We start from the raw sequence: 20664 nt of genomic DNA on the forward strand, positions 1-20664 counted from the left end.
ACAAATAAGTGAGATCATATGGTATTTGTCTTTCTCTGATTAGCTAATTTCACTTAGCATAATGCTCTCCAGGTGCCTCCATGTTGTCTCCAAGGATAAGAGACCTTTCTTTCTTACAGCTACATAGTATTCCATTGTGTATATGAACCACAACTTTTTTATGCACTCATCTACTGACGGACACTTGGCTTGTTTCCAGATCTTAGCAAATGTAAATAGTGCTGCTATGAACACAGGGGTGCATATATTCTTTCTGATTGATATTTTCAGGCTTCTTATAATATATTCCTAGAAATGGGAGCACTGGTTCAAATGGCACATCAATTTTTAATTTTTAACACCATATTCTTTTTCATAGTTCCTGCACCAGTCAGCATACCCACCAGCAGTGTACTAGTTCCCTTTTCCTCAAACCCTCACCAACACTTGTTTGATGATTTGTTGATGGCGGCCATTCTGGCAGGTGTGAGATGATACATCATGGTTGTTTTAATTTGCATCTCTCTGATGCAAATTAACATTAGTAATGTTGAGCACTTTTTCCCATGTCTCTTGGCCATTTGTATGTCCTGTTTGGACAGGTGTCTAGTTAGTCCTCTGCCCATTTTTTAATAGGGTTCCTGTCATCCTTTTGTTGAGTTGTATGAGGACTCTATATATTTTGGAAATGAACCCCTTATCTGATGTATCATTGGCACTTATGGGTTCCCTTTCCATTTTGATGGTTCTTTTTTGGTACATGCCCCTAGCAGGAACCAAACCCGAGAAGCTCTGGTCCGCAGGTCGACACTCCAACCGCTGAGACAAACCAGCCAGGGCTTGATGGTTGTTTCTTTGGCTGTGCAGAAGCTTTTTAGTTTGATGTAGTCCCATGTGTTCATTTCTTCCTTTCTCTTGCCTTAGGCATTTTATCAATGAAAATTTTGCTGCATGTGATGTCTGAGATTTTGTTGCCTAAATTTTCTTCTAGGACTTTTATGGATTCACAAGTCACATTTAAGTCTTCTATCCATTTTGAGTTTATTCTTGTGTGTGGTATAAGCTGGTGATTTAGTTTTGGTTTTTTGGGGTTTTTTTTGGGTTTTTTTTGGGTTTTTTTTATCCTCACCTGAGGACATTTTCCCATCTTTTTGTTCAGGTAGAGTGGGAGGGAGAGAGAGGAACAGAGAGAGACAGAGAAACATCGATGTGAAAGGAACACATCGAGTGGCTGCCACCCGCACGACCAACCAGGGCCGGAGACAAACTGCAACCGAGGTACATGCCCTTAGCGGGAACCGAACCCGGGTCTCTCGGGACCGCAGGTCGACGCTCCAACCGCTGAGCCAAACCGGCCAGGGCTAGTTGTGTGGGGTGTTTTTTGGTTTTTTGCACATAGCTATCCAATTTTCCCAAAAGTATTTATTGAAGAGGCTGTCTTGACTCCTTTGTATGGCTTTTACCACCATTATCAAATACTAATTGAGCATAATGTCTTGGGTCAATTTCCAGGTTTTCTGTTCTGTTCCACTGATATATGTCTGTTCTTATCCCAGTACCAGGCTGTTTTGATGACAATGGCTTTGTAGTATAACCTGATATCCAGTATTGTGATCCCACCTACTTTATCCTTCTTTTACAAGATTGCTGCAGCTCTTCCAGGTCCTTTTTGGTTCCATATGAACTTTTTTTTTTGTTTTTTTGTTTTTTTTTTCAGTTTTTATCCTTACCCGAGAACAGTTTTGCATTTTTATTTTCAGATAGAGCTGGAGGGAGAGAGGGAGGAAGAGAAAGAGAAACATCGATGTGAGAGAGAGACATCAACTGGTTGCCACCCGCACGACCCCAACCAGGGCCGGGGACAAACTGCAACCAAGGTACGTGCCCTTGGCGGGAACCAAACCCGGGACTCTCTGGTCCGCAGGCTGACACTCTAACTGCTGATCCAAACTGGCCAAGGTTCCATATAAATTTTTGAAGTATTTGTTCTAGTTCTGTGAAATATGACATTGGTATTTTGATGCAGATTGCACTGAATCTATAGATTGCTTTGGGTAATATGGACATTTTAATGATGTTAATTTTTCCAATTCATGAACAAGGTATGTGCTTCCACTTCTTTATATCTTCCTCTATTTCCTTTTTCGATGTCCTGTGGTTTTCTGTGAATAGGTCCTTTACTGCTTTGGTTAAGTTTATTCCTAAGTATATTAATTTTTTTGCCACAATGGTAAATGAAATTGTTTCTTTTTTAGTTTCTTATTCTGAGTTCATTTTTGGTATATACGAATGCTGTTGATTTCATGACATTAATTTTGTATCCTGCTACCTTGCCAAATTCATTTATTAAATCTAGTCGCTTTTTGATGGAGTCTTTAGGTTTTCCATATACAATGCCATGTCATCTGCATATAATGACAGTTTCACTTCCTCCTTTCCAATTTGGATCTCTTTTATTTTTTCTTCACGTCTAACTGCTGTGGCTAAGACTTCCAGTACTATGTTAAATAAGAGTGGCGAGGGTGGGCATCCCTGTCTGGTTCCTGTTCTTAAGGGAAATGCTTGTAGTTTTTGCCCATTGAGTATGATGTTGGCTGTAGGTCCGTCTTATATGGCCCTTATTATGTTGAGATATGATCCCTCTACTCCCACATTGCTGAGCGTTTTTATCAGAAATGGGTGCTGGATTCTGTCAAATGCTTTTTCAGCATCTATTGATATGATCATATGGTTTTTATCTTTCATTTTGTTTACGTGCTGCATCACACTTATTGATTTGCAAATATTGTATCAGCCTTGCATCCCAGGGGTGAATTCCACTTGGTCATGGTGGATAATTTTTTTAACGTATTGCTGGATCTGATTTGCTAGTATTTTGTTCAGGATTTTGGCATCTATGTTCATCAGGGATATTGGTCTGTAGTTTTCTTTCTTTGTAGTGTCTTTACCTGGTTTTGAAATTAGAATTACGCTGGCCTTATAAAACAAAGTTAAAAGTCTTCCTTCTTCTTGAATTTTTTGAAATAGTTTGAGGAGAAAGGGTGTTAGTTCTTTTCTGAATGTTTGGTAAAACTCTCCCATGAAGCCATCTAGGCCTGGGCTTTTGATGCTGGGAGAGTTTTGATTACATCTTCAATTTCTTTAGTTGTTATTGGTCTATTCAAGTTTCCTATCTCTTCCTGTACAGTTTTGGGAGACTGTGTTTCTAAAAATTTGTCCATTTCACTTAGATTGTCCAATTCGCGACTGTATAATTGTTCATAGTGTTTGTTAATAATCCTTTGTATTTCTGTGGTGTCAGTTGTTACTTATTGTTTATTTGAGTCCTCTCTCTTGGTTTCTTAGTGAGTCTAACTAAGGGTCTATCAATCTTGTTTATCTTTTCAAAGAACCAGGTCTTTGTTTCATTGATCTTCTGAACTGCTTTTTGGTCTCTATGTCATTTATTTCTAATCTGATCTTTTTTTTTAATCCTCACCTGAGGAGATTTTTCCATTTTTTACTCAGATAGGGCAGGAAGGAGAGAGAGGAAGAGAGAGAAACATAGATGTGAAAGGGACACATCGAGTGGCCGCCACCCACACGACCCAACCAGGGCCAGGGACAAACTGCAGCCAAGGTACGTGCCCTTAGCGGGAACCGAACCCGGGTCTCTCTGGACCGCAGGCTGACGCTCTAACCGCTGAGCCAAACCGGCCAGGGCCTAATCTGATCTTTATTATTTCTTTCCTTCAACTTGCTCTTTTTGTTTGCTTTCTAGTTCTTTAAGTCGTGAGGTTAGACAGCCAAATAGAAATTCTTCTTGTTTCCTGAGGTAAGCCTGTGGTGCTATGAACTTCCCTCTTCAGGACTGCTTTTGCCGAGTTCCATAGATTTTGTGTTGTTGCATGTTTATTTTCATTGGTTTCCAGGAAGTTTTTAATTTCTTCCTTGATCTCCTTTGTAAACCATTTATTGTTTAATAACATGATATTTAGCCTCCATGTGTTTGAATGTTTTTGCTGTAATTGATTTCTAGTTTTATGCCATTGTGATCTAAAATGCTTGATATGATTTCTATCTTGAACTTTAGAGATGAGTTTGTGTCCTAACATGTGGCCTACCTTTAAGAATGTCCCATGTGCACTTGAGAAGAATGTGAATTCTGCAGACTTGAGGTGTAATTCTCTGTAGATTTCTATTAGATGCATTTGATCTACTGCATCATTTAGAGGCTCTGTATCCTTGTTAATTTTTTGTCTAGATGATCTATCCAGTGATGTCAGTGGGGTGTTGAAGTCCCCTACAATGATTGGATTGCTGTTGATCTCTTCTTTGTAGTCCTCCAGAAGTTTTTAAATATATTTTGTTGTCTCTATAGTGAATGCATGTATGTTTACCAAGGTTATATCCTCCTGTTGGAAAGATCCTTTCAATATTATGTAGTGGCCTTCTTTGTCTCTTGTTACATGCTTCATTTTGAAGTCTATTTTATCAGATATAAATATTGCTGCCACAGCTCTTTTTTCCTTTCCGTTTGCTTGAAAGATTTTTTCCAACCCTTCACTTTCAAGCTATGTGAGGTGGGTCTCTTGTAAACAACATATACATAAGTCATGCTTTCTTATCCAATCAGCTACTCTGTGTCTTTTTATGGGTGCATTCAGTCCATTTACATTTAAGGTGATTATTAGTAGGTACTTATTTATTGCCACTTTTGTTTATTGTGGTTATATTTTTCTTCCTATTTCTTCTACTACTTTCAGCAGTCCTTTTTAACATTTCTTGCAGTGCTGGTTTGATGCTAATATAATCTCTTAGCCTTTTTTTTTGTCTGGAAAGTTCTTTATTTTATCTTCTATTTTGAACGATAGCTTTGCTGGATAGAGTCATCTTGAATTCAAATCCTTGTTTTTCATTACCTTGACTACTTCATGCCATTCCCTCTGACCTGTAGTGTTTCTGTTGAGAAGTCAGCTGATAGCCTTATGGGGTTTCCTTTGTAGGTAACCTGTTGCTTATCTCTTGCTGCCTTTAGGATTCTCTCTTTGTCTTTAATTTTTGGCATTTTAATTATTATGTACCTTGGTTTGTGCCTGTTTGGGTTCTCCTTACTTGGGCTCTCTATGCTTCTTGCACTTGTATGCATTTTTCCTTCTCCAAGTTAGGGAAGTTTTCTGTCACTATTTCTTCAAATATATTCTCTAACCCTTGTTCATTTTCTTCTTCTGGAACTTCTATGATGCAGATGTTGTTACATTTCATATTGTCCCTCAGTTCTCTTAGGTTGTCTTCCGGTTTTTTAATTGTTTTTTCTTTTTGGTTCTCTGATTGGGCGATTATTTCTACCCTGTCTTCTAATTCACTGATCTGGTCCTCAGCTTCCGCTACCCTACTGGTTATTCCTTTCAATGTGTTCTTTATTTCTGCTATGTAATTCTTCATTTCCAATTGGTTGGTTTTCAATGTTTCTATGTCTTTACTCATGGTGTTGAGCTCTTTACTCATGCCTATTGAACTTCCTCATTATCTTTGCTCTGAACTCTACCTCTGATAACTTGCTCAACTGCATTTCACTTCTCTCTTCTTCAGTAGAATTCTCTTGTTCTTTCATTTGAGATTTGTTTTTTTGTTTCACCATTTTGGCTATATCAGTGGGTTTTGGAGCTTGCCAAATTTTCCCCGTGGGTGTTGGTGTTCTACTGTTTGTAGCTCCCTCTACTGGGTTTGGATGAGTGTGGGAGGACCCACGTTAAACACCACTGTCACCCTGGCTGGTTTGGCTCAGTGGTTGGAGTGTCAGCCTGCGGATAGAAGAGGCCCGGGTTTGGTTCTCGCTAAGGGCGCATAACTCAGTTGCAGTTTGTCCCCGGCTCTGGTTGGGGTTGTGTTGGTGGCAACTACTCGATGTGTGTCTCTTGCATCGATGTTTCTCTCTCTCTCTTCCTCCCTCTCTCCCTCCCACTCGATCTCAAGATTAATGCAAAAAAAAAAAAAGTGTCCTCAAGTGAGGATATATTAAAAACAACAACAACAACACTGTCAAGTCTTACCTTCCTGGAGTAGATTTTTCTACAACAAATCCTTTTTGAAGAACTTAACTTTCGTAATAAATTTAATAGCTATGTATATTGCTTTTAGTTTTCCAAAGGAAATAAAGTTGATTGAGATTCTTCAATTATTGTCTAGAATTAATTTTGCACCAGGGAGTGCTGGGACATGCTCTATTCAAGCCTGTGAGGTAAGTGACAGTCTCTTCATATGATGCTGGCTCTGCAGCTCACAGACTTTAAGAGCCCAGCTTCAAGTTACAGGTTTTGTAAAGCGTGGAGCTAAGCAATATTTTTAAAAATTTTTTTTACTGATTTGAGAGAGGAAGGGAAAGAGAGAAGGAGGGAGGGAGAGGAGGTAGAGAGAGAGAGAGAGAGAAACATCAATTTGTTATTCCACTTATTTATGCGTTCATTGGATGATTCTTGTATATACTCTGACTGGGTATCAAATCCACAACCGTGGCATATCAAGAGGATGCTCTATTCAACTGAGCTACCCGGCCAGGGCTAAAGACCAAATCTGTAAAATGTTAAAACTTAAAAGTTCTTAGAGGATAATGTCAGAGAATATCTCTTTACTTCAGCCTTGAAAAGGCTTTCTTTAAAAATATTAAAAAGACTAGCCAACCATTAAAACTGAGAAATTCTGTTGGTCAACAGGCACCATAGAATGTGAAATAATCTGCCCTGGCCAGTTTGGCTTATCGGTTAGAGCATCGGCCTGCGGACCAAAGAGTCCTGGGTTCAATTCCGGCCAAAGGGCACGTACCTCGGTTGCAGTTCATCTCTGGTCCTGGTTGGGGTCGTTCAGGTGGCAGCCAATCAATGTGTGTCTCTCACAGCGATGTTTCTTTCTCTCTCTCTCTCTCTCTCCCCCCTTCCCTCCCTCACTCCCTCCCTCCTTCTTACTCTGTCTGAAAATAAATGTAAAAATATCCTTGGGTGAGGATTAAAAATAAATAAATAAGAAATTGAAATAATCCCGAAACAGAATATACTTGTAACTGCTATAAGTGAAGGACTAGTACCCAAAACACAAACAGAACTTCTAAAAATAAGTAAGAAAAGCACAGACCATCTCAAAGAAAAACAAACTAGACAATCAACTTGAACAGGTAGAGTATAAGAGAAAAATTTAATGACTGTAAAACGATGCCCAACGTCACTAGTAATCATGGAAATGCAAATTAAAATCATGAGATACATACCTTCAGAATGGCGACAATTAGGCTAACCATACCAAGTACTGAGAAAGTACAGCAATGGGAACTGTCATACATTGTGTTGGTGGAAGTGTAAATTGAAGTAATTTTGAAAAACACTTGCCATTATCAAATTTAATATGTGCATTGCATACCTTGCAACCCAGCAATTCCATTCCTGGGAATCCTAGAGAAACATTTGCATACTTGCGAAAAGGAAACAGGAATAAGAGCACTCGCCATCGACTTTTTAGTATAACAGCAAGAAACTGAAATCAATTCAAATGTTCATCAAAACTAGAATGAGTAAACTGTAATAGTGAAATAATTTACCACTATGAAATCTAATGAACTATTATGGCTAACTATAACAACCTGGAATTAATTTCACAAATGCTGAACTAAATTTTTGAAATCACATAAAGTACTCATATGAAGTTCAAAAACAAGAAAAACAAAATTATATTGTTTCAAAATAAGAGCCTGGAATTTAAAATTATGAAGCAAAGAAAATGATAGTCACAAAGGACAGGATAATAGCTACCTCCACAATACGGGATATGTTGACAAGGGCAAGGGGAGGGTGAGGTAAGGGGCCAAGGCAAGTCTGGTTTGTTGGCCTGGACGAGACAAATATTCACAATTTTCTTTAAATTGCACATTTTATTCACTCTCTTGTATATATGAATAAAAAAGGAAAAGTAACAACTGCATATGATTTCCACAGTATATAATTCAATAAAGCAACCTATGGAAGCCTTGTATCTATTGCGTTTTTTTCTTTATTTCTTTTTAGAGAGAGAGGAAGAGATAGGGAAAGAAAGATAGAAACATTGATGAGAGAGAACAATGACTGGCCACCTCCTGCATACCCTTCACAGGGGGTTTGGCCCACAACCTGGGCATGTGCCTTGACCAGGAATCAAACCAGCAACCTCTTGGTGCATGGGTCAATGCTCAACCACTGAGCCACATGGGCCAGGCTTGTGCCTTTTTTTAAAAGCTACTATAATTACATAAATTGTTTTATCTTCCAAAGTGCCACCTCAACAAATTCCTCATGGTAGATGCCCAAATATGTTGTTCAATAAAAAATTTTGTTTGACAAATTCCTGTCAATTGCTGGAGTAAAAGACAATTTGGATCTGAATGGTTAGGTTCTCTAACCTTCCATTTCTTTTTTTTTTTAATCATTCATTCATTCATTCATTCATTCATTTATTTCCTCACCCAAGGACATTTTTCTGTTTTTTGTTCAGATAGAGTGTAGAGTGGGAGGGAGAGAGAGGAAGAAAGAGAGAGAGAAAAAGATCGACGTGAAAGGGACACATCGAGTGGTTGCCACCTGCACAACCCAACCAGTGCTGGGGATAAACTGCAACCAAGGTACGTGCCCTTAGCGGGAACCGAACCCAGGTCTCTCTGGACCTCAGGCTGACGCTCTAACCACTGAGCCAAACCAGCCAGGGCTAACCTCCAATTTCTATTTCACAAGCCCAAAGCTTGAATTCCTTGTATCCTAACCAGTACTCTTCCCTCTTCCTTTAGTATTCCTGATCTCTTACTCCTAACATTCATACTATGCATCTTACCTGCCTTACTACATTGTAAGTAGCAGTCCACTAAATATTTGGAATTTTATATAATTTGAGAGGTTTCAGAAAGAAAAGATGAAAAAGAAAGGCTAAAGGTTAAGGAAAGGGAAAGGTGTGGGGAAAAAAAACAGTAAGGACAGAACTTGAGTTATCCTTATATAAAAACACCCAGGACATTAGGTTTGGGTTCCAATACTTCAGGGAGTCAGGAAGCATAGGGAGAAACAGCAGGTAAATCGCCTACTTACCCTCTGACCCTGGTACATAAAATAATTAAAACAGAGTAACATTCGTTGATATCAATTACTTAATATTTAGGGGCAAAAAAGTGTGCCTGTGTTCGAAAATTGATCTACTTCTCCTGAAATTCTCTTAATCAAAAAACACAACACTAAAGCCCCCTCAGACTATAAGTGTCTCTGGAACAAACCAATTCATTTTCAATTACTTGGGGAAGAAATTTTATTTTTAACTAATGTATTCAACATGTATTACTTGTTCACAGTTCAAAAAATTAAACAGAAATATATATCAGATCCAGATTCATTAGTAAAATTATGGTATATCAACACAACAGAATATGATGCCTCCATCAAAAAAGAATGAAAAAGATCTGTATGTACCAATATTGAGTGCTCTCCAGAATACAATGTTAAATGAAAAAAGAGAGAAGAGGTACAGAAAAGCATGTAAAATATGTTACCTTTCGTGTATTAAAGGAGAATACACACATACACTTACATCTTGTTTTTAAAGGAAAGTGAAGAGCCCTGGCCGGTTTGGCTCAGTGGTTGGAGCGTCAGCCCGTGGACTGGAGAGTCCTGGGTTTGGTTCCCACTAAGGGCATGTACCTCAGTTGCAGTTTGTCTCCGGCACCGGTTGGGGTCATGTGGGTGGCAACCAGCCGATGTGTCTCTCTCACATCGATGTTTCTCTCTCTCTCTCTCTCTTTCTCCCTCTCCCTCCCACTCTATCTGAAATGTCCTCGGGTGAGGATTAAAAAAAGAAAGAAAGAAAGCTGCAATGTTAAATTTGATTTAGAATTATCAATGTGACCTCATGCTTCCTACCTCCCCCTTAACAGGCTTAAAAACAATGACAGCCCCATAAAAAGGAGCACACTTAGGATCCAGGTACTGATTTCTAAATATTATCCTATACTAAAGGAGACCGAGCTCCTTGGAGAAATTGCTGATTCCAGTCTAAAGCAGCAAGTCATAGTGAGCCAAGATATCTTGTACCCAAAAGTAAGGAAATCACTCAAATACTAATAATGGGTTTATGCAAAAAGAACTCAGGAGTCGGCTTGAAGGGGCTCTCAATGTCTATAACTAAGTGTAGTACAACAAATAAAAATCTGAGACCATCAAAAACTCATTTGTCACCGTTGTAGATGACTATTAGACCCCACTCCTCACTCTGAAACAGATGAAAAGCATTAAGCATCTATTTATTCTGCTCTTTTCGGAGAAACTGTATAGTTCGCTCCCAGTTGATGAAGGTTATAAAGCTCTTCTTAACTGAAAAATGACAGTTAATAAACGCAAACGAATTACAGAATTAGAAAAATCGCCATTTTTCAACCTTCAGTCAAATAATTGATTTGCCTAAGACTTGAAGGATGCTAAAATTATTAGGTACAAAATATTGATGAGCCTTGGCTAGTCTGGCTCAGCGGTTAGAGTGTCGGCCTGCGGTCCAGAGAGACTCAGGTTTGGTTTCCGCTAAGGGCATATACCTCGGTTGCAGTTTGTCCCTGGCCCTGGTTGGGTTGTGTAGGTGGCAGCCACTCGATGTGTCCCTTTCATGTTGATGTTTCTCTCTCTCTCTCTCTCTGTCCTTCCCACTCTATCTGAACAAAAAATGAAAAAATGTCCTCGGGTGAGGAGAAAAAAAAAAAAAAAATATATATATATATATATATATATATATGAATGGAATGGTACCTAAGTATGGTAAAAAAAACTATAACCCCCACAGATTACTGTACTTGATCATAGTATGTAACATGAAATATAACATCACCTAGGAAGTGTTCTTGCCAAAACTTTTTAACATGGATCTAATCAAGCCTTTAAAATATAACTTCCAGCTCGGCCGGTATGGCTCAATGGTTGAGTGTCAACCCATGCACCAAGAGGTCATTGGTTCAATTCCCGGTCAGGGCACATGCCCACGCTCTGGGCCCAATCCCCTGTGGGGGGTATGAAGGAGGCAGCCAACAGTCTCATCGATGTTTCCATCTCTCTCTCCCTCTCCCTTCTTCTCATTCTAAACTGAATAAAGAAAAAAAATTTCTTTTAAATAATAATAATATAACTTCCAGTTCTGGCCAGTTTTGCTCAGCAGTTACAGCATCAGCTATGGGCCAAAGAGTCGCCAGTTTGATTCTTGATCAAGGGCACGTACACACCTGGGTGGCAGGTTCAATCCCCCGCCCCCAATTGTGTCAGTTGGGTCATGCATGTCTCTTACATCAGTGTTCCTCTATTTCTTCCTCCCTCCCTTCCACTCTATCTAAAAATCAATGGGAAAATATCCTCAGGTGAGAGTTAACCAAAAATAAAATATAACTTCCAGTTTACAGGATACACAGAGTCTAGAGAAACAGGTTAAAAACACAAAGAAACAATCAGATAACTCTCAAAACACAGGTCATTGTACAATATTTGGCTTTGTGAGAGATATTTCAGTATCATAAGAAAAGGGAGAAGAGAAAGGAACTTTTGCTAGATTAAAACAGACTAAAAAGATAATCAAATGCAATGCAAAATCTTGACTGAATTCTGGTTTAGAAAAAGAATTTTATGGGACAATTGGGAACATTGAAATATAGAGTAAATAAAATATTATTAGGAAATTATTGTTATTTTTCTTGGGTACTGATAATGGCACTGTGGTGATACACAGAATACCTATTTTCTTAGGCAATATATGCTGAAATATTTTGAGGTAAATGTCATAATATTCAAAGCTTTTGCCCGGCTGGTTTGGCTCAGTGGTTAGGGTGTCAGGCCATAGACCAAAGAGTCATGGGTTTGATTCTGGCCAGGGACATGTACCTTCGTTGCAGTACTCGGGGTCAAGCAGGAGGCAGCCAATCGATGTCTGCCTGTCTGTCTGTCTGTCTCTCTCTCTCTCCCCCTCTCCCTCCCTCATCTGAAAATCAATGGAGAAATATCCTCGAGTGAGGATATTTCAAAATGGTTCATGGAGTGCTGGGTGAAAAAAGTAAAGGGATTAAAAAGGTTCCGCCCAGTTAGTGTGGCTCAGTGAATTGACCATCATCCTATAGACTGGAAGGTCCCAGTTCGATCCTAGTCAGGGCACATGCCCAGGTTGCAGGTTTAATCCCAAGTAGGGGACATGCAGGATGCAGCCGATCGATGTTTCTCTCTCACATTGGTATCTCTCTCTCTCCCCCTTCCTGTCTCTCTAAAAGAAATCAATAAAAACATACTGAAATATAAAAAGATGAAAGTTTAAAAATAAAGAGAGAAAAAGAAAAAGAAAAGGTTCAGTGAAAGTGTATCACACACATATACATAGAGACCCATAAAAACATGGATGGCATATTGTTAACTTCCGAATCTAGGTGGCAAATATAACAATATTCTTTGTTCTATTCTTTAAACTTTTCAGTATTTTCTGTTATTATAAAACAGCTCAGAGTTGGCAGAAAGATAATTTAAAGAGAGTTGCAAAAGCATGTAAGAAAAAAATATGAGTTAAGAATCATTTATAAACACATATCCCTAGTCACCTGAAGACCTTTCACCCTTACAGTAAAAAATAGAAAATCAAGAGATTACTCAGCCCACTATCATCTGATCAATATAAGTAAATAGATTTCAAACAAATACTTACACACTACAAACAGCAATAGCACTACAATCTATCAATGATTTAATGAATGTTTGTCATTGGCAAACAGAACACTTAGTTTTGATATCTCACACTGAGTCAAAATACAGTCTAATATCCATTAATCTTATAGACTAAGACATTAAGAGCATTTCTTTGAAATTTTTTTAAATTAAAAAATGTGATTACACTTGAAAGACAGCTACCTAGCAGATGATTCTTTCAAGATTTACTTCGATTAACAACAAATTTCGATTAGCCATTTATTCTGATGTCACAAAATGAAATTCTTTAAATTCTTGATCTCATATTTAACCATAAAAAATACACATATTTAAGGGGGAAAAGGAAGACTTATTGAGTATCAACTATGGGCTTGGTGCTTCACATAAAGTGTTTAAATTTAATGATTATCTTGTGAGGTAAATATTCTCATATGAGAAATGAATATTTTGACCATCAGAAATGTTAAGTGATTTGCCCACAAACAACAGCTCATAATAATGAGACTGGAAATTGAATCGAGGTCTATTGGAAATCCAGGTTTGAAATTAATTGGCCTTAATGGTTTTAATATTTAAACAGAAAAGCCCATCTAAGGAAAAAGTATATTTAAAAGAATACCTTCATATTCAAAGACCTATATAACCTTAAAGTTTAAGAAAATCAGCCCTGGCCGGTTTGGCTCAGCGGTTAGAGCGTTGGCCTGCGGTCCGGAGAGACCCGGGTTCGGTTCCCGCTAAGGGCATGTACCTCGGTTGCAGTTTGTCCCCGACCCTGGTTGGTCGTGCGGGTGGCAGCCACTCGATGTGTCCCTTTCACATCAATGTTTCTCTCTCTCTCTCTCTCTCTTCCTCTCTCTCCCTCCCACTCTATCTGTACAAAAAATGGAAAAATGTCCTCGGGTGAGGATAAAAAAAAAAAAAGTGTAAAGTACAACATAGGGAATAGAGTCAATAATATTGTGATAACTAAGTATGGTGCCAGTTAAGTACTGGAAATATCAGGTGGGAACACTTGGTAAAGTGTATGACTATGTAACCACGATGCTGAAAACACACACCTGAAACCAATACAAAATAATACTGAAAGTAAAATGTAATTAAAATATTTAATTTTTTAAGAAATCAAAACAGAAAAAAGTACACTCTAAAATTATTGCAAGTTGCAAAAAGGAACAATTCTTAGCAAGCCAGCTGTCTATGACATAGGACAGCTAGTGCTTTTCTCACTGTACATATAAAATTACACTCCAGTTGCCCGTTGGATGACCCTACTGCCAAAATATGCTAGCAACATAATTCATTTTAAAAACCAGAGGCCAACCACCATTTGGAAAGTGCTTTACATGTTTATTATACTTATCTCAAGTATATTCACCATTCAAAATAGGCTATTTTCAGCAAATATTCTTAGATCTATCATATTCTTTCCTGACACTCTAAAATATTACACTAAAAATAAAATATTAAACTAATAAGCAAGAAAATCTACTTAAATAACATCCCACAACAGAGTATTAGAACGTTAGTATTTATGTAATTTTGAATTTGTCTAATGCATAAAAATATGCCAAAATTACATTTCTATAACATAATGTAAATTATGTAGGTTCTTTCTGTAGGATCAAAATTGCAATACCTATGTCTCTTATATGTCTAAAGATACACACAACATATGTAGAGAAATCTACATGCTAAAGTTTTCCCATTTAGTCCAGCCAGTATGACTCAGTGGATTGAGCATCTTCCCACAAATAAGGATCTCATATACCTGCCACGATACAGTTTAAGTTTTATCCTGAAAGCAATGAGAAAGCACTGAAGATCTTTAAACAGGAAAGGACATGATTAGATTTATATTTCTACTATACATGTTAATTATGGTGCCTGCCATGCTTGCAACCCCATTTTGTGAGAAATTAGCCTGTACACTGCCTCATGCTTTTCATCAGTATGATTCTGCTCCACTCCCACATGGGCAAATAAACACATAGCCAACATTAAATGGTCAACAGTAGTCATATGACCAAAGTACACAGGCCTGGTAGCAGTACATGAGGAAAAAAACTGAACCAAAAAGATTGTTTCTTGGGAATTCAAACCAGAAAATCCTAGGGAGAAGGAAGAAGTTAAAACAGGAGTTCAAGTTGAAAAGATAGCCAGGAGGCATGATGCTAGCATGGAAGTGACACAGTAGTTATATGGAGGCAGAAATTAGGAATAAATGAATGCTATGAGTTGAAGGGGAGTATGACTGGAGTAAAGAGAAAAAATAAGCCTAAAAGAAATAGAAAGAGTACTTAAGGACAAATTAACAGTAGAGCACTACAGTGAAATCTGTCCTTCTCTGCTTCCAGTTTTTTGGTTTTGTTTTTTTAATGTTTTCACTGATTTTAGAAGAGGGAAATGCACAGGGAGAGACAAAAACATCAATGAGAGAAACATCAATCAGTTGCCTCCCACACGCCCCCTACTGGGGAATGAGCCTGAAACCCAGGCTTGTGCCCAGACCAGTGACCTCTTGGTGCATTGCATGACTTGCAACCAATGGGGCCACACTAGCCAGGCTAGTTTTCTTTACAAGCTCCTGTTTTTCTTGAAACCAAGTTGTTTAACTTTTTCTGGGTTTCCTTTCAATAAGCACTCTACCTCTTAAAGTAATGTGGATGTCTTCTTTGCAACTGAAAGAGCCTAACTAAAAGAGCATTTTAAAACACTTATTCTGGCAGCACTGCAGAGAATGAAGTGGAGGGTATGGCATGACAACAGGCAGAAGACAAAAGGCAAGACAACCACTTAGACAGCTTTACAAAAGCCCAGCAGATATTTTGGGTTAAAATTAAGCAGAGACAACAAAAATAGCAATTAGGAATGATATGAAATATCATGAGGGAGAATATGCAGGACGTAGTGATGTTGGTAGTAAGGTACAGAGGAGTGGAAGATGATTCCCAGGTTCCTGAAGCCTTCATGAGGAAAGAGTGGTGTTACTCATCAAGATAGGAAATCAAAAAAAAAATTTTTGTTGCAGTTTGTCTCCCTTATCCACCTTTTTTGGAGGAAAAGAGGCAGAAAGTTTTATATCGTACATGTTTGAAGTGCTTGTGAAATGTGAATCCAAGTGGAGATATCCATTAGCAGTGATTTATAGGGGTCTAGAGTAGAGGCAAGAGCTCTAAACAGCAGCTCTAGACTTAGGAATAAATACATTAAGTTGGTGTTGTGGTTTTATAACATGACCGAAAATTCTCTGACCAATATTTATCTTAAATTAAGTTAACATAACTAAAAATCATGCAAACTAAAAACTTAACATTCTTGGCAAACCACATTTCAAACGTCTGCACTTCTCTGAGATGGAGTTTATATTACTAAATTCTGCTGAGGTTTTATTTTTTTCTAAAAAAAAAATCTAACTTTAATGAAAATATGCTCAAAGTCACTAATTATCAGAGAAATACAAATTAAAACCACAATAAGATATAATCTCACACCTGTCATAATGGCTATCATCAATAAATCAACAAATAAGTGTTGGCAAGGATGTGGAGAACAGGGAATCCTTGTGCATGGTTAGTAAGAATACAGATTGGCGCAGCCAATGTGGAAAACAGAGATTCCTCAAAAAATTAAAACTGGAACTGCAGCCCTGGCCAGTTTTGCTCAGTGGTTAGAGCACCAGCCCGAGGACCAAAGGGTCGTAGGTTCGATTCCCAGTCAAGGGCATGTACCTGGGCTGCAGGTTCGACACCCTACTCCAGTTGGGGTCATGCAGGAGTCAACCAATCAATGTGTCTCTCTCATATCAATATTTCCCTCTCTCTTTCTTTCTCTCTCTCTCTCTCTCAACCTCCCTCCCTCCCTTCTACTCTATCTAAAAAAAAAAAAAAATCAATGGAAAAATATCTTCAGGTGAGGATTTTTTTAAACAGGAACTGCCTTATGATTCAGCTGCTCTACTTCTGGGTATATATTTGAAGAAATCCAAAACACTCATTCAAAAAATTACCCCTATGTTCACTGCAGGGTTATTTACAATAGCCAAGATATGGAAGCAACCCAAGTGCCCATCAACAGATGAGTGGATAAATAAGTGGTGGTACACATATTCGATGGAATATTACTCAGCCACAAAAAAGAATGAAACCTTATCATTTGTGACAGCATGCATAGCTAGCATTATGCTAAATGAAATAAGTCAGACAAAGACAAACACCATATGATTTCACTTATAGGTGGAATCTGAAGAACAAAATAAGCCAGCAAACAAAATAAAAACAGACTCACAGATACAGAAAACAAATTGATGGTTGCCAGAAGGAGGTTGGGGGAGGGGTTGAAAGGGTGAAGGGATTAAGATGTACTAATAGGTAGTTACAAAAAAGTGAAGGGCATGTGAAATACAACATAGGGAATATAGTCAATAATACTGCAAAAACTATGTATGATACAAGGTGGGTACTAAACTCATCAGAGGGAATCACTTTGGGAATTATATGATTGTCTAGCCATTATGCCATACACTTGAAACTAATATAAAATAATACTGAATGTTAACTATAATTGAAAAATAAAAATTTTAAAACAAATAAAATGTAAAAAACAAATCTACTTAAAATATAAATTTTTACATTATGACCAAAAAAACCTAAGTTTACTCCATTTCCATCATAAATTGTACACCACTAATGATAATGAAGGGGGAAAAATGTTTAAAAATCACGTTAGACAGTGAACCTCACTATTGAATCTTAAACTATAATAACAAAATTTTTTAAGACTTAATCACGTAATTTACGAGCTTAGACATTCAACTTTACCTGTAATGTAAATGTTGCATTTCTTCCCTACATTTTATTTTCCTTCTCTCATCTATACCCTTTGCTCCCAAAAATCTATTACTATGAACTCAGAATTTGACAATGAGCTTAAGGCACAAATCCAGCTGCCTACTGGCCATCTACATCTGACAGAAGTATAATCACCCAAACTCAACATATCACAATTGAATTCTCTTTCTTAACAAAAATAAAAATTCTATGTTTTCCTCATATGGATCCCCACCTCAATGAAAGGCACAAGCTAGAACCTAGATCTTATCTTCTATGAATCCTCTCCTTAATCTCAAAACCACTGAAATCACCAAATCCTGTCTACCCCCATACCCAAATCCAGACCCACTATCATCATTTGCCTGGATTGCCCTGCTGATATTCCTTCCTGCCTTTGGCCTTGGTCTGCCCTTCAATCCACCCTCCTCGCTGAAGCCAGAGTAATATTTTAAAAATGTAAATCTGATCCTATCAGACCCCTAACTTTAAAATCGTCAATAACTTATTCAATAAATATTATAATCACCATCAAAGCTAGTCACTCCACTGAAGTTCTGCAGATCAATGACATTTACTTTAGTATATCTTTTTCTGTAGGTTCAGCACAAAAGAAGCATCAGGAAATTTTTTCAAATCCTGAAATATACTTAAAACACACACACAACAGCTGGTGCATTTAAAAGAAAAGCATGCAGCACTGTTTGTAAAAGCAAAGACTGAAAATACCTCAAGACCACCAAAATGGAACACTACCATCCAGCTAGTAAATGAGGCACTACCATGTGTACTGTTGTTGAATGATCTCTAGGATCTGAATATTAAGTGTAGATAAAAACCTATAAACAGAGTCTACAGTATGCTCCAGTGATTTAAGAATATAAATGTACCTAGCCAATGTGGCTCAGTTTGTTGGAGCATCATCCCATACACTGAAAGGCTGCAGGTTCGATTCCTGGTCAGGTTCAATCCCTGGTAGGGGCACGTACAACAGACAAGCAATCAATTTTCTCTCACATCAGTGTTTCTCTCCCCCTCCCCTTCTCCTCTCTCTAAAATCAATAAGCATATCCTTGAGTGAGGATTTAAAAAAAAAAAAAAAAAGAACAAGAATATAAATGTATATGCTTGTAGATGGTAGAAATATCACAAAAAGGGCACACATCAAAATGGAAATAAGGTTTGCCTCTAAAGAGTGAAAATGGTTGGTTGGAGGATAAAGAGAAACTTTTTACTGCATATTCTTTTGACCTCTTTGACTTTTATATTATGTCTATAATTTTAAACATAATTTCCCTCCTCAGTTCCACACAGAATAAAAATTTGAAATGTACTGACTACAAAAACCTCTCTATACTTCATTCCTACAACGTTAAAATTATGCACTGATCATTTGGTGTAGCATTACATTTGCTTTTTGACAGCTGAGGAGTTCAACTTCAACAAACAACATTTTATTCGATATTTTACTTCTGCTGAGAAGGCTACTGGTAATGACACCAGTGAACATTGCAATGATAATTGTACTTGCTCCTTGAAAAAGCAAGACAGCAAGCAGCACCAGGTAGCAGAAATATATTAAACTGACATTAAACCTTTAGGAATTAAGGAAAGCTACAAATCTTACTTTTCCAGCAAAATCAAAAACAGCAAATCAAAAAACAAGTTCCCGGTATCCTTCAAAAATCAGTGCAAAAAACTGTAAAATCTGCAGGAAGATGAAGCAAATGATACTACATGGAGACACAGTTACACACAATCGGTAAAATGTGATTTAACCCTTAATGGAGGTCCCTAAAATATCAGATCTGGACTATCTCACACCTTCTACAGAAGACACAAGATGAGACGCAGGCCTTAAAATTGCACGCATCCCCTGCCCTGAGCTTCCATCCTCTTCCCTCTCCCTCTCTTCCATAGTCACCAGACTGAACCCTTCAAACATGGGTGTCAGTTGGTCCCGTTAAGCCCACTGGGGAGAATACACTAAGCTAAGCAAACATCCCTTCAGCATTTCATAGCTAAGTTCTCGCAACCAAAGAAAGGATCACGACCAGGAAAAAAAGATAACAAGGTCTGCCTTCGGAGAGAAGGTCTGTGCGAGAGGGGTGGAGAGAGAGTGGGTGTCTAAAGAGTGGCTGACACCAAATCTACTGAGAGGGAAGAGCATCACGAAATAGACTATCTGAAAGCCCAATTGGGTAGGGGAAGAGCTAGTCAGTTTGGCGGTAAGCGACCGGGGAGGGGAAGGTCCGCTGGGAAGGGGGGTGGGCAGCAATGAACCTGCCTTGGAACTGGGGGTCGCTATGGGTTAGGGGGCGGCCGTGCCTGGGTCTCAGAGGCACTACGATCCGGTAAGCTCACGGGAGGATGTAACGGAGTCTGGAGACTCCATTAAGAGTCCTAAGAGTCCGAGGAGGGTTCTAATGGGGTGTGCTGGGGTTGGGGCTAGTGACTGAACCGCCGGGGCGGCTGGAGGGCCGGAATGAGGTCTGGCCAAAGGAGATACGAAGGGTGGGGTATACTGGGGCTGGGGCAGTGATCCAGAGTCAGGGAGGCTCCAGGGAGACCCGCTTGCGGGGCGTCTCCGCTGGGGCGGGGCCGGGCGGTCCCGCAGGAGCCCAAGCGAGACTGAAACGTGGGCCGGGCGGCGGGGCCGCTGGGTGGCTAGGGCGGGTCTTACCTCGGGCTTCGCCGCGGTGGCCACCACGGCCCCCTCCTCTATGGCGGAAGCTGCCTCCCACCCTCGGCCCCAGGGTGAGGCCGGAGGAGACAGCACAGGCCGAGGCCAGCAAGGGTCGGACGGTTCCAGGAGGGTGGGCCCAGCTGCTTCAGGGTCCGGACGAACAGCCGCCGCGTTTCCCCCGCCCTGTCAGAGAGACTCCGCCCGACCTAGGCAGACACATCCCCCGCCGCACCCCGCCCAGAGAGCACGCGTTGAACCGCCGCCTAAACCAGTGCCGCAGATGCTTCCGCCGCCGATTCTCAAAGTCCTGGCTGGACTCTACGCAGCCACCGCCAATCGCCGCCGGGTCCTTGGTTGGCTTCGGCCCGCGCGCCCCCGACCGCGCGCACGCGGCTCCGCCCCGCTCTACTCCTCAGCTGCGGATGAGCAGACGCGCGCGCACTTACCTCCCACGCCCCCTACCGCCTAACCGAGT

General features: G+C 39.4%; 1 protein-coding gene across 2 annotated transcripts in view; it reads right to left on the reverse strand.

Moving 5' to 3' along the window:
- Nucleotides 1-20559, reverse strand: part of MYO9A (myosin IXA) — a 341194-nt gene extending 320635 nt beyond the window's left edge. For both annotated transcript variants that reach the window (XM_036243060.1, XM_036243144.1), the window contains exon 1: nucleotides 20187-20559. The gene's annotated coding sequence lies outside the window, so the exon portion shown is untranslated. The remainder of the gene's footprint in view (nucleotides 1-20186) is intronic.
- Between the last annotated feature and the right edge of the window lie 105 nt (nucleotides 20560-20664).

Source organism: Molossus molossus, unplaced genomic scaffold, assembly GCF_014108415.1.
Source record: "Molossus molossus isolate mMolMol1 unplaced genomic scaffold, mMolMol1.p scaffold_m16_p_1, whole genome shotgun sequence".
NCBI lineage: Eukaryota > Metazoa > Chordata > Mammalia > Chiroptera > Molossidae > Molossus > Molossus molossus.